The 13,803-nt window shown below is 41.6% G+C and overlaps 1 long non-coding RNA gene across 1 annotated transcript in view; it reads right to left on the bottom strand.

Moving 5' to 3' along the window:
- Window positions 1-1,835: 1,835 nt before the first annotated feature.
- The window catches only part of LOC309876770, a 100,084-nt gene continuing 88,116 nt past the window's right edge, over window positions 1,836-13,803 (bottom strand). Inside the window, exons 3-4 of the long non-coding RNA XR_014317252.1 lie at window positions 13,412-13,570; window positions 1,836-1,934 (exon numbers count right to left, since the gene is read on the bottom strand). This is a non-coding gene — a long non-coding RNA (uncharacterized lncRNA). The remainder of the gene's footprint in view (window positions 1,935-13,411; window positions 13,571-13,803) is intronic.

Here is a 13,803-nt window from a genome sequence, read left to right as displayed (position 1 = left end):
AGACATGGAAGCAGGAGTTGTATAAACTAAAAGGAAGATTTTTTCCTGTCGCTTACATGCCTAGTCCTTGACCTATCCCATTTATAGTTTCCTTTAAGATACTATGCATTGCAAGTTCATTTGTTTCCTAGTAGTCCTCCAGCAGTGATCTGCAAATCCAGCCAATACTTCAGCCAGAGCAGGGCTATGTAAGCAGAAGCTTTAGATTTATATGCCTGTAAAATCACAGGTATTCATTTATATTGCTGCTAACAATTTTGAGCTCCGAGTCTACAATTTCCAGGTAAAAGGTATCCTTACTCTCTGTCTGAAAATTTTAAATGCAGACATATAGAACTGTTTAGTCTGCTTTACTATAAATAGGAGGTAATATGTTATTTCAAACAAAAAGCATACCATAAACTACGCACTTAATTTTGACAGATTGTGCTTTCCTATATATGGCTCGGTCCTGCTGTGCTTTCATGGATCAAACTCCCATTGACTTCAGCTGTGTCTCCTAACAGTGCAATTCCAAATACTGCCTTTTGTTATATTTCACACATTCATTTTTTTTTTTTTCCTAATCCTTTCCTCTGCATAGAAGTACTGTATTTGCAATATTCAGTTGTAGGCTTGCACAGGCTACACAAAAGCATCTTACGAGCTGAAAAGTGCTTGCAAGAAGCAATCCTTTCCCCCCACCTCTCAAATGACATAATTGGACAAGTCTCAAAATTCAGGAGAATACCACTGCTGCAGATCACCCCCGAAATCTGCAAAAGGAAAATAACTGCTTTTACATCAGAGATAACCTTTCAGCTAACTTTCTCCTCTGCGTCCCTCCCAGTTTGCAGTTAAATTGCATGGTGTGTTTATTCTTCCAGTGAACAGACCCATTATATGACTTAAAGTGTTAGCGTACACAGCACTGACATGTCCATTACATCCATGCACACTGATACCTAGATTACAGAGAAGTTCAGGTTACCCAATTAAGAACTTGAGCTGCATTTTGGAAACTGAGAAGCAGGAGGGAGCTCTGGTTAGGGTATTTCAGTTTATGTACTGATAAAGACATCGCCTGTTTGCAGAATCTTGGTCTGCCGAGTTGCAACAGAAGGAGAGTGGAACTGAAGAGAAAGACCCAAGCCCAAATATCATTTCAAAGTGCTGGCTTGTAGTTTAGCTCCTGGGAACTGAAAAAAGGAGACTGAGGAGATGTGGTTTGTCCTCATGCCAGAGTGGAGAAGCAGTCTGGAGGACGGGCATGGGTAAAACCCACTGCAAGGGGCCCATCACACTTAGGGCAACCTGCCTTGTCCCTGTGTCCGATGGCCACTTTACGCTCTGCCTCCTTGTTTGCATGGGGCCTCAAGCTTCAGGCCAAATAGTCCGCATAACCATTGATGCAAATATCAAGTTAATTAAAATAAATAAATAAATAAAAATCCAAACCCTGCTGTATCAGAAATATGTCCCTGCCAGCACTTACCTTCCCAGTGCTTCATAGGACAATTGGGGCAGATTTTGCCAAATGTCTTTTTGATTTGAGCTTACCATTGACTATCAGACAATGTCAGCTGTAATTAAAATAAACTAAAAATAGTGCAAGAGCTTTTCTGATCCTTTAGTTAGGCTGAGAACATAGGTATTATAACTGCAAGCGATGTCCAGTGACTTAGAACTGGAAGACCGAAAAACCAAACTCATGGCAGGGAATAAGGCTTGTGTCTTCGACGCCGCTCTTGCAAGGGGTCTGAGTCCCAATTATGAATGCTGCGGGTTGGCAGCAGTGCTCTGTACTGGTATAAATAACTCACGTGCTGTGGGACAGCAGCGCTCCTTCCTCTGCGCTTTGAGACCGCTCCTTTTCTCTCTGGTAAGGCCGTGCCGTGAATCATTTCAGGTTAATGGGAGATTCTCCGCCGACTTCAATGGGAGCAGAGCTGAACCTTAAGCAGTTGTCAGAGGACGACACAGATAAAGGCGGCTGTAGCCGCTTCCATTTTATTTAAAGATGTTGTTACGTGCTTTGACAGTTCAACCCTGCACATTTAAACATTCAGTTACTGCAGCTTTAGTGAAAGTGATTCTCGCTAGCAATACAAATCTCTGGTTACCAAACATTTACTTTATGCTCTCAAAAAGATAATCTAACAACATTTGGCGTTTTCTGTTTCCAAATAAAAGGAATTCATGATATCCCCTTGTGTTATTGTTACGGACTGTACAGCTAAATTTAACTCCTTTATCTTATGCTGATCTTTCAAATAAAGTTCATTATTATATCAGGTATGTTCACGGTTAGCAATGATTGTTTAATATTAAACACCCTTTGCCAGTAAAGCTCCATATATAATTGACTGTTACAATCATGGTTACAGCTGTTCCAATAATAAAAGCTCTAATTAAAATCACATTCAGATTTCTGAGATAACCACTTTGGCCTCGCTCACACAGCAAATAGTACCTTGTAACTGTCCCAGAAACCAGAGAGAAACCATTTCTCCAAGAAAGCCACTGATCAATGGAAGACTGCAGGATCTGTTCCTCTGTTTCGTTTACTACTAATAAAGAAGGGGCTGAAATTTTGATGCTTTCAGGCATATTTCTAGCCAGTCAAATTCTTTAGCGGTAAGAAGTCCAGATGAACTTTTGAACTATGGGACTTTGCTGAAAATCTATATCAGATTCTTTCACTTTCTACAATGCTTTTGTAGCATGTTTTTCCAATATTTTTTCTAATATCAATACAACTAAGATACATGAATTGTGAAATGTCCCTTGTTGTCTCTGATATTTTCTCCTGTATTTCTTTCCCATCCAGCCATAACTTAAAAAAACTTCAAATCTATTAATAGGTATTCAAGTTTGGCGTAGATGATGGTATTCTCCTCCTTAGATAAAACTGAAATAATCTTCTTTGCTTGTAGCTATATGGAAATGCCTACCAAACAGATCACCTCAGATGTAGTATGCCACAGTGAAGATGGAACATGCTGTTCCTAAGGATGTTACAATTAGAGGCAAAAAATTGCAGTGGTTAAAAAAGAATATCAGTGAATTCACTGAAACGGGAGTTAGTTTTGTGGCAAGCATCACTGATGCTTGAGGAGATCCTTCTGTACTTGCTGTCCCCAACACATGCAAGCATATAACTCTTTCACACTCCTTCCCTGGAACAGAACAAAGTTTATCCTTTTCCAACCTATGATCGTTCTCACAGCTGGTACAGGTGCTTTTACATTAAGTTAGTCAGTATTCCCATTCATCAGTTCCATAAGGATTGATACAGATAGAGTTGAACTTGTTCTGCAACTACCAGCACCTCACCAAAATATTCTCAGATTTACAACCCACACAAATTCAACTTCACCATTACCAACATAAAAAAATCACACCTAGCATTCCTCTCCACTTGGCCATGGATCTTCCCACTGAAAAAGCATTCAGTTTAAAGGATTGCTAACGCTATGCCAGCAGGAGCAGGCAGCTATCACACATAAACAAATGGGTTCTGTCCTGGTAATCTAACCTTACGATAAACCACTCCAACCAAAATTTAGCAGAACCAGATGTGTGAACTAGCCTCTTTTCTTGACCCAGTCATCTTACCGTAGCATAGTCCAATTTTCTTAATAATAACATTGCAAAGCACTAGCAATTCAACTCTTCTTTCTTTCTTTAAATAAAGCAAGCATGCGGGGAAACTAAAAACACGTATGTTTAAAGTGGTAGAAATAAACATTCTTAAGTGAGAAAAGGAAATGAATGAAGTTCCCACCAGAAGACTACCTCACTGCCACCATGACTGCAACTACAGCCCAAACTTGCAGCCAGTGCCCACCAGTGTTATTCCGGTCACTTCAACCACACTACTCTAGTTCACACCCTCTTAAAAACTCAACCCTTACACAAGAGCATGCAATTATGGCCAGGCAGTCTTGACCACTGGAGGGTTTCTTCACTGCTGGGTCATCCTGAAATATTCCAGGAAAAGATCCGTGGCATCCAAGATGTCCTCTTTTCTCCTCTTTATCCAGGATCAGTCCTGCTGTGGTTGGCTGAAGCTTTCTTCTTTGCTCTTCATTCACCTCTGTAGCCCCCTGCCTTGTGGGATGGATTGAGGAGGCAATGCCAGTGATACTCAGCAGGAATAAGATGTTGTCAGTTTTTGAGCAGACTCCTAACTCATCTGAATTGCTCCACACTGGGTGCAGTGATTTAGGAAAGTCCTGCTGATGCGCAGAGCTATTTTGCAATCATGCCCTTCTGTTCATCTGTTCCATTCAAGTGAGAGAACACTACAGTGACAAACTTCACTTCTGAGCTTCCTTGCATTTTAAATTTATACCCAAAACCCGCATTGAGAAAGCGGTTTGGTGTTTCCGTACAGAAGTAAAACCTATTTATTTTTATGAGGGTAATGTACCAGGCTAAATAAAAATAACCTCACACAGCACTTCAGGGCAAAAAAGAATTTTGCATAATTCAAGGCAGTGACCTAAAGCACGCTGATCTACAGGGGACCCACTCTTCCCCTACCCCTTGGTGTACTAGTTACATAGGACAGTACCAGCTTTGGCAGCATCCTTCTTGTTGCATCATTCCAAACTGCTTTACAGAGCTGCCCTGCTATCAGTGTTTCTGTTGTCATCCATTATTTTCTGATTAGGCACAAGGAGAGGTATTCCTTGGACCTGTGGCATCAAGAGGGAAACAAGTTTTACTCTTGGTCACTAGGGTTTCCAGCACATGTCTGCGGTGAGATTTTGACTGCATCTGGTCAGCTCTCAGAGCCTGACAAAGCATCTTTATTCAGCAGGTCTGAACCTCGCACTTGCCATAATAACTGACCCATTCCCCCCCCCCCCCCCCCCCCTTCCCCCATCTAAGAAGTGAACACACATGATGTATGTTTTAATGTAATACAGGGCTCCCCTAGTTGTGTCTCAGCTTCTCCTATCTGGCACCAAAGCCTGATTAAATATTAACATGGGGTGGGTCCTATTATTTCCTGACTTCCGAGAATCCATTGGTAAATTGAGATCTAGCTGCTAAAAATTTCTGACACAACATCATTTGTATTGAACCCCCTTTCCATGCCAGAGTGCCAGTGTTAATAAATCAGGCTGTTCTCATTGAATAAATCTATTTAAATACTTATAAAATATTAAAGATGCATTTGGGAAAAGCCTCTAAGGTGATTGTTGCACCCATGCACCTCACAGTAACTAATTTATTAAAGAGTTTGCAAACCTGGGAAGGAAGGGAAAAGAAAAATGGTTTCATAAACCAAGAGCAGAAGCCAATTTTTCAGCTAAGATGATGAAAGGAAGCATGCATTTCTAATCAAAAAGACAGATACGCCTTTTCTCTCCCACCATTCCCTCAACAGCAAAGTGCCTTTTCATCATCAACAACACTCCATTCCTAATGTCTGCTGAGGCCTTTCTGCACCTTCTCCATACACTAGTAATGTACACACAGCATCCCTTTGAAACAAGAGCCCATTAGCTGTGGCAGACTACCTTTTCACATGAAGTCCTTCCGTTGGTAGTCATCAGCAGAGTGCTAAATCATCCCAACTGGGCATGCTCACATCATGGCAGCGGGATAAACAGATATTTAGAGCCGCAGAATGAAAATTGCTTTTCTACCTTTCTTGAAGGGTATTTTTTTTTAGGAAAGGTCATAAACTACACAGGGAACATCAAGCTTTCCTCTCTCACTCCCCTCCCTCCTCCCGTAAATACAGATTTTTTTAACAAATCCACTTTTGCTTACACCCAGGTCATCTGTAATTTTAGACCTTCAACCACCAGCCAGTCCCCTTTAAAGATTACATAGTAAATGCGACCATAAATTTGCCCCACAATAAGAAACGAGTTTGAGCATGCCCTGAAAGAGGGATTTATGTGATTGTTTTCCTTCCAGTGGGCGTGGTGAAGGGATATAGAAACTGTCAGCGAGAGCAGCAAGCGGGGTGATACTTCACAATAGCTACCTGAGTAATGCAACAGAGATTAAGCCTAAATTGAGGACTGCTATTTCAGAGGACAATTAATTTTCAGGCTGTCGTAAAAGCTCTGTTGACATTTCTCAGCTGAGATTTTGCTTCTCAGTAAGGGTTTAAACAGCTTTGTTCAATGCAGGCAGTGGTGCTGCTGCCATTCTTTGGGTTAAGTCTAGGCTTTTCCCCCCCAAATAAAAGTGTAATGCTTTCTATTGTATTTCTTTCTCTGACATGCAAGAAAGCTTCTGTGTATTTTGTTAATGCTTACTTCTAGATCTTCACCTGAGACCCCATCTCAGACAGCTTTTTTTCTGTAAGTGACTGATTTGGTATCCTAATGAAGTTGCGCAGGAAAAAAAAATGAAGCAACCAAACTATAAGCAGCCTCTGACCACATTTGGATAAGGGTTTGCTTGTTAGACACCTTTGCTGATCCCTTGCAAGCACCTAGGAGCACAATGGACTCTAGGAACAGAAAATCTATTTATCTCTAACTATGTTTTTCTGCATGCCTGGGTTATCCTGCAAGTCAGTAACCAATTTTACCAAAAGAGATGGCAGATGATGGTTCCAGGTCAACAAAGAAAAATTCTGGCTCCTACCTGACAATACTGCAAGAATTGCCTTTTGCTTAAGTGATAACAAGATGCCATCCAAGCTGACTATGACAACAGACCAGCATCACTATAAGCTATCTGGCCACTGTGACCTGGGGCATGTTCTTCCAGGAGGTCGCCTAAAAGCAGGTGCTTAAGTGCTGTCACTGGGCAGTACAGAGAGCCCAGAGACAAGAAATAAGAGCTAAACTTTGGAAAAGGTCTTCTGCTCCTCCAGATCCTAGTGGCCAGCTGTAAGCACCCCCGTTGGAAGTGGTGTGCCTTGTCACTGGGTCCGATTTATGACCAGTGACAAATTGTCTGTCAGGAGGCAGCTGCTCTGTATAGATATACAAATGTTTGTGTACAGAGACCGAAGGACGAAAGGGTTAATTATCCAACAAACTCAGGCAGAAGGGGGAAAAAAAAGTTTCAAGCTCAGGGAGGTTATCATTGCCTTTTGCGCAGGCTGGTTTTAATCACTTTCTTGTACCTCTCCCTGACTTCATTTATCAAGCCTTCACATAAAAGTTGCAAACTGAGGTTATTCAGCGGATACCTCCATTCATCTCGGATGATTGACCAGGGTGGTTTGCAGTACAAGCCAACCTGGGTGATGGCATTCCTCTTGTTTTCATTGCACAGCCTGCTTTCATTTTATGCTGTAATTGTGTTTTCACAAAACCATAACCAAGCAGGCTGCAGATCCCAGGTTCCAGATTTATTTACAAACACCCCTGACTAGCCCCCTCAGCCTTCTCCTGTTATCTGCTTTATGCTGCTTTGGATCTTACCGCCAGGAGTCTGGGGTGGATTAGCACGAGATAGGAACTAGATCCAATCTAACTAAGGGGACCTAATCAGCCCGTCCGTCCACCCCCACTCCTCCTCCTCAGACTAAATCCAAGTCCTGCTTCCACACAAACATTTCATGGGAATTGGCATCCGATACGAAAGACATCTTTCTGACCTTGCAGGAGCGGTGTCAACCTCCAGCAGGTAACATGAGTGCTATTTGACAGAAGGAGGCAAACCACTCCACCAGGCGACTCAGGGGACCTCGGAGAGAAAGGCCACCTCTCCCGGGGGCCCATTCGGGGAGCTGAAGATCATCACCTGTGTGTCTCCACCAGACAGGCCATAAAGGTAAGCGAGGTGAGTTGGAGACATTCTCACGACTCACAGTGAGTATATATGGGTGGAGAGGACGAGGAGTTTAACTAGTTTTGTACAACTGCAAATAAGACTGAGCTGAAGTTTCAACCGCCAGGAAGGCTTCAGAGCTGGTCACAAGGCAAAATGTGATAAAAACCTTTTTCCTGCCTTTTGCGGAAGTAAAACCACCAGAATCTGGATCCCCCTGATTACCCTGATTAGTAAACAGCTGATTCACATATTAGATGAAGTGTTTTTTTTTTTTTTTTTTTTGTCCTCCTCCGTGCAGCTCAGGAAACTCAGCTGGGGTAGATCAGTATACTGATGTCTCTGAGGCAGTTTGCACCACTCCATTTCAAAACCTGATACAAAATTTTCATTGTACTTCCTTTGGGAAATGTACATTGAGTGAGAAAAGCCCCGTCAGTGATTACAAAGAGTTCCTGTCGGCACTGTTCATCTGCAGTCACTTCCTAGGCAAAAAGCCTTTTAGATAAAAGCAGCATTTCCACCCAAACAACCTGGACCAGTTGGAGTGGGGGAGAGGAAGGGCAATGGGGCAGAATAGCCGAGCGAGTCTTTGTTCTAGTTAAAGCGTTGCAAGAAGATTTCAACCACAGAATATGGCAACAGAACTGATCACAGGGGAAAATGCAATTAAAATACCTTTCTGCATTTTGCAGCCACAAAATCGTTGGCAAATCGCTGTAATCTGGCTTTGCTGAAGTGGAGGGCATGAGTCAATGCGTCAGGAAAGAGTTTCAGCTAAGTACTTTCCAGGGTAGTTACCTTGCTCAAGGCCAATGCAGCACCTTTTGCACCTTCTGTTATAGAAACTGGGATCCACAAGTGACTTTTCTTACCATCCTTTGCTCCCACTACAGTGTTGAAACCCCAGACAGACTCAGTTCAGCAACTGTGTATGCCTGTTCAGGTGCAGCAGACAAAAATATTTCTTTTTCTCTTTCTTCTTTTCTTTCTTTCTTTCTTTCTTTCTTTCTTTCTTTCTTTCTTAACCTTTAAGTTTTGTTTCTGTGTCTTAATAGCCGACTGGATTTGTAGATTACAAATTAACTTAGAGCGAGGACAGCAAGCAAATCCATCCAGCCTAAAGCAAGAAGAGCCTTCAGGAAGGTGTTTGTAGGCTTTCTTTAGAAGGGCTCCCTAGACATATCAAGAGAGTTTATTAGTGCTGGTTTGTATATCACTGCTGCTGTCTTGTTGATAGCATGTTTGTGTCCAATCTTTTTTTGTCTGACTCCAGTTCTAAATGGAATTCAGACAGAAATAATAACCAGAGAGGGATTCTCATTCATTTTTTCATCTCTTTCCAAATTCCTTGCTTCCAAAGGTAGCTCTTAGATTGCACCTTCGACAAAAAAAAAAAAAAAAATCTTCCACTATTGCTTCTTCCTGGACTGAGATCAGTCTTCCTGAGATTTCTTTTTTTTTTTTTTTTGGGGGGGTGGGGGTGGAGAAGAGGTGAGGGGTATACTCAAGTTGAATATTAAGATTAAAAGGAGCTCTTGCCTTCTTCTCATCAAAGAACTGAACACTCCCAGACCTCTCAGTGACCTTTCAGGTGATGCTTTGGGGAGTCTAGAATCTTAGAAAAAACAAAGGCTCAGGACCATGAATGATATTAACATTAGATGCTGAGCAAGCCTTTGATCAGGTGGAGTGGAATTATTTGATAATAGTCTTAATACAATAAATTGGAATCACTTTTGGAAGTAGATTTCTTTCTGTATATGACCTATAGCAGATGTCAGAATTAATGCAGACAAAGTGAAAAGTTTTATTCTTTTCTGGAAATATTTATAACGTGGGCATATTTTATCATAAAGCTAATGAACGGCGTTTTACCAGGAAGATTACTAAGGTTACCATCCCACTGAGATGATCATACCTCGCTATTACAAATGTAAATTGAAACGTTACCTTCCTGAAGAGATGAGAAAAAGATTTTGCTGTGTGTAGTGTTTGAGACAATAAATGTTGGGACAGAATGGTAATAAAGAAATGAATGCATCAAATTAAGACTTGGCAAGAGAGGAAAAAAAAATGCTGTTTTTTTCCCCCCCTAAATTTTCAAAAGACACATTCTCCAGATGTAAGGAAATGAATCATTAGAGAATAAACCTGCATTATCCGTGTATTGAATCTGCGGAATGAGGCAGGATTCATTCAGGCTGCTTTTTCTGTGAGGATAGGAAAGATTAGCTGATTTATGTGAGAAATTTTAAGAGAAATTTTTCCGCTAGGATTTCAGAGATTCCCTTGTTTTAGGAACTAAAAAGTGTTGTGGGCGGGCTTCCCCTTCCCCCCCTCCCCCCCCCCCCGCCCCCAGTGCCGTTATGAAACAAAACTTGCAGAAGATTTTTCACCAGTTCCTAAGTTCTACTGCCAGAAGTTCATCTTGAATATCAGCCCAACCTTTTGTTGCCCATTTGAATGCGCTAGCCTATTTCATATTGCCTGATACCAACAAGGGGGAAAAAGCCCTATCTGAACTTTACCCTGTGATGTCATATCTCTTTGTTTGTACTCCAAAATTTTATAGGCCTCCCTTGTTATTGTGCCTTATTGAAAACTCATGTCTTATTTGCTGTTCGTTATTATCTTTTCAATATTTCTGCTTCTTAAGATTCTTCATCCCATTCAACATTTGTTTCAAATGATTTTTCTTCTGAAAAGGTATGCACTTGCATCTTTGAAGGGAACTGGCACAGTGCTATTATCTGTCCATTATTTTAATTCTCTGGGTCTCTGTCATGAGCTGTATGTTGTCCAAGAGAGATGCTTGCAGAGTATATTAGTTAAGAGACTGCAGATCTCAAATGTCTGGCATGCATGGATGATGCAAACAGTTTTAAAGTCAGTAGAAGATAGGCTTGAAGTTTCATTTACTTATGGAATAATAAAAATTAATAAATGGATGTGGATGACAGTCCACTCTAAACACATATGATACTCTGCTAAAGTTCAATACTAAAACATGGTGCTGCTGTATTTTTAATGCACTTGCAAAGTTTCATCTGCAAATTTCATTAATATACTCCTGTAGATCCAGGATGGCTTCTCCTCAGGAGTCTCTACTTTCTGGATCATAAAGTTGTCTTCACTATAATTTAGGAACCTCTGCGATGATGCATGTTCAGCTGTATTTGTTACTCAACAGATGTCTGGGTAGTTAAATTCCTCCATGAGCCTTTATCAGTACTTCTATTCTGGGATTCCCAACTGGTTCAAGATGTACCTCTCTTAGTCGGCAGCAGTACCACTGCTCAGAGATCAGTATGCACAGCTTGGGTCAGGCTTGTTTGGCACGGATCTCAGGCAGCTGGTTGCCCTGACCACTACCAGTCTCACTGCTTGAGTTGACCATGTAGGCCTAGAATCGACATCTTCTTGGTTCCTGCTCAAGGACTGGGTTAGATGGGTAGCTGGGCCTCTGCCCCCCGTTCATAATTCTCAAGACCATCTGCTGCAGTAACTGTCGCTGCTCTTCCTGTGGGGCTGCTCCTCCATAAATTTCGACAACACCTGCTGCTCTCGCTATTCCCTCATATATTACGTCTACAACAGAAGCTTGAAAACACACGCTGCTTACACTTCATTTAAACAGCTACCTTTCCGACATAACGCGCTGATTCCAAAGCCACCCCTTTGAGGAGTTTGGTTTCAATAAAAGAAGTGTGATAATGAGTTAACAACACTGACATTGAACTTCTCTTCAGACATACCCGGGGCTCCTCAGCTGTCCCAGCTGCTCTTCCTGCACCCTGGGTCATCCCTTGTCTTGGACAACAACTCATGACCACACCTTGGCCACCAGTTTCAAAGAGTCAGCAAGATGCACTTAACCTTCTGCCAGTGGGATGAACGTGCAGTAGCAGTATGGGAAAGTCTTAGGCACACGCTGCCAGCCTGCTCTATTCCCTTAGGCTACTTCCTTGCATTACATATTAAGGAGCTTTCCCTAGAGCTGGTCAAAGAGTAAAATAATAACCTGATTTGCAACTAGAAGTGCTGAATCTGGATCACTGTGATTCAGAGAGTCATAATATTAGTTATTAATGAGTATTCAGCCTACTGCTGGGTATCTGTGAAAACGCTCCCAAATCCTTAGAGTTTAAAGAATTTTAGCCTCAATGATATTCACCCAGAGATTTACATGTTGCCATTCTTCCATCTAGAAATATTTGTCATCCAGAGGTCAGAAAAAAAATCCCAGCTGCTTTTTGGTTTTCTGAGCAATCAGAAATGAATAAACACAGTCAAAATAAATGGTTTATTTTGAGTGAGCTGAAAAGCAATTGTTCTCCTTCTGCACTGACTGTGCACCCATAAGTATTAAATTTACAGGTGTCAGAATTGGTTTGCAAAACATTTCTTATTAAGAAAAGGATTATATTTCCAGCTCCCAGCAAAACCACAGCTAAACTCAGCCGTAATTTCAATGAGTCTTGTTCTGTACTGCAGCAACTGGTGAAGGTGTTTCTCTGGCATAGGAAGTTTTTGACTACATTGTAGGCACATTTCACTTTGACTGAAACCCACTTACCTCTCCCACTGAAAACAGGCAAGAAAGGAAGGAGAAAAGAGAATACTGCTTGAATTGCACCATTTGCAAGAAGAAGTTTTGGTCTTTTTGTCCCTCTGCTGATTGTAATTCCTTGTCAACTAGACCATGCAGGTTCATGTGATAAAAGACTGGCTTAATTTCGGGACACTACACACCGTTCAAAAAGAAGATAAAGTGCAACCAAAAAGAATTGTTTCTTCCTTTTCAACAACTAAATTGATCTCCTTCGTCTACATCCCTTACCGAGAATCTGACTTCTTCTGGCTAGCTAGCAAATATAAAGTCAAACACCTGTTTACCAGACACAGAGCTATGTGTCTGCCATTGCCGATCCATCTGTGGAACATAAACATAACTTTCACCAGCTGCTTCTTTTAGCATGGGCTGGTAATGGAAGCCATTATAGAGCATATCAACAACATACTTTCCTAATAATCATGGGCCAGAGCATCGCAGGGGGTAAACTGGCAGAGCCTCACTGAAGGCAAATAGTGCTGCACTGATTTACACCATCGGAGGACCTCACCCCAGTTTGTTTTTCTTCACACTCTTCTCCTTTTATCTCCCTCATTTTCCTGGTTTCCAGTTTGTTTCTGCTCTTCTATTATATTATACTAATGAGGCAACATGTTGTGGAATAATTCCTGGGCCAGGCCCAAGCAGGAATGGATAATTACCTTGGGTACTATACAGCCTCAATATTAATGACTCTGAGAAAACCTCAAAAGATTCAGAGGTGTGATAATGCAAAGACTCCAGCTGGATTTGGGCCAAATGCTCCATTCGTATAAACATGCTCACCTTTATTGACTTCAGGAGAATTATGCAGGCTTTTGTTTGTTGCGAATGCACTTTAGATGATTCACAAGATCATGCCCAACCACGTCCACACTCTTTAGATTGAAGTTGAGCTTGAAATATTGCAGTGTGAATAGCAGATTCCTTTTTGTCTTGCATAAAGCGTGTTACAACTACAGTGTGTTACGACTATAATTAAATTGCTGATAAATCCCCTTATCTCTCATGCTGTTCCAGGAGGTAATGAAGATCTGCTCCTGATGAGCATCAACATACCTCTTTCCCTGTGTCACATCAGTTAGGCAGGTCAAGTTCTTCATGGTGACCCAAGACAACATCCTCTGTCCAGGCAGTTCATTTTCATCTTGGTGTAAAGCACAGATATGCTGTAGGACTTTTTGACCTTTAATTTTCAAGTCAGGACACAACCTAGGACTCAAAAAAGAAATCTCATTCGTGCTTGAGGCTCTTAAGTGGGATATACACGTGCATCCTGAGAGACTTCAAATTCAGGGAAGCCCATCCTATTGAATTCAGCCTGGAAATGGTAGCAGTCCCTGAGAGCTACCCATTAGAATTTGCTTCCCTCTTGGTAATTTTGTGACATATGCTGAATGCTGAACAGTGCTTTCCCGGACTTCCGCAATTGCTAAAATCAATGCTCACCT

Source organism: Aythya marila, assembly GCF_965140915.1.
Source record: "Aythya marila genome assembly, chromosome: 3".
NCBI classification, from domain to species: domain Eukaryota; kingdom Metazoa; phylum Chordata; class Aves; order Anseriformes; family Anatidae; genus Aythya; species Aythya marila.
This window is presented reverse-complemented; position numbering and strand designations above follow the sequence as displayed.